General features: G+C 40.4%; 1 non-coding gene across 1 annotated transcript; it reads left to right on the top strand.

Moving 5' to 3' along the window:
- The first annotated feature begins 344 nt into the window (after positions 1 to 344).
- On the top strand, positions 345 to 426 carry TRNAS-GCU. The gene has a single exon. It is a non-coding gene; the product is annotated as a tRNA-Ser (tRNA).
- The last annotated feature ends 747 nt before the right edge of the window (positions 427 to 1,173 follow it).

The following is a 1,173-nucleotide window of genomic DNA, read 5'->3' as shown; positions in this document are numbered from 1 at the left end:
TACCGAAGTGTTCTGGTTTTGCCTGTTTGTTTTATATCTGTCACTGATGAGTTTGGTGGTGCCTGTGAGATGGTCTTGCCTCTGGGATTGTGGCTGTGAAGATTGTAGCAGGATGAAGCCAAACAGAACATGATTGAATACCATTACTACAGAATAAATATTGAGGGGAAAGAAAATGAAGAGGGCCTTGTCGATTGATACCTGCGGGAGAGAGATGAAACTTTCTACTCCTGTAAAGAGTTATTCTCCAACCCCAACAAGGCCTGTTGTATGTTGTCCACTAGGGGCGCTATGAATCAGAATGGATTCGATGGCAGTGAGTTTTTTAAGATTGGTTCTTGCCTGACGAGGTGGCCGAGTGGTTAAGGCGATGGACTGCTAATCCATTGTGCTCTGCACGCGTGGGTTCGAATCCCATCCTCGTCGGATTGCGGAGCTTTTCTTATATCCTCTGTTGGATCGAGTAACCAAATACACCATTTCCCTTTGATGAGTTAATTAATTACCCCTGAACTGTATGTGTTGATGAGTTTGTCTTCCCAGTTGAAAATCAGGACAATTATCATCCTTCTGGAGGATTTACAGTGAAAATTTAAATTACCAGTAAATTTGTTTGAGTAATTTTTGCTTTCTCCTGTAATGGCCAACCGGTTTGAGTGCAGAAGACAGCAGCTTAGTTATACTTAGGAGAAACAGCCAAGGTTTTTTGAGGAAGTCATAGACTTAAGTCATTTAGGGATATAGAACATTTGCCTAAGAAACTTAAAGTAAATGATAAAAGCATCTACAGAAACAAGTACAACAAATTACTTATACTGTACACTGTGAGTTATTTTCAACCGTTCTGAAAAATTCACAATGCATGCAAAGTTTCAGCATCATTTTAACTGTACTGGAATTTTCACATGTATGGAGACTTTAGTACATTGACAGGGAACTGCCAGAGGTTCAGGATGGGTTCAGAAGAGCATGTGGAACAAAGGATATCATTGCTGATGCCAGAAGGCTCTTGGCTCAGAGCAAAGTATACCAGAAAGATGTTACTTGTAGTCTATTAACTATGAAAAGGCATTTGACTGTAATCATGGTAAACTAGGGACCTTGAAAAGAATGGGAATTCCAGAGCACTTCCTAGTGCTCATTCAGAACTTGTGTGTGGATCAAGGGAATACT

The sequence above is a fragment of the Echinops telfairi genome, unplaced genomic scaffold (assembly GCF_000313985.2).
Source record: "Echinops telfairi isolate 266 unplaced genomic scaffold, ASM31398v2 ScPeMD7_7441;HRSCAF=8479, whole genome shotgun sequence".
Classification (NCBI taxonomy): domain Eukaryota; kingdom Metazoa; phylum Chordata; class Mammalia; order Afrosoricida; family Tenrecidae; genus Echinops; species Echinops telfairi.
The sequence above is the reverse complement of the archived record's forward strand: the minus strand, read 5'-3'. Positions and strand labels throughout refer to the sequence as shown.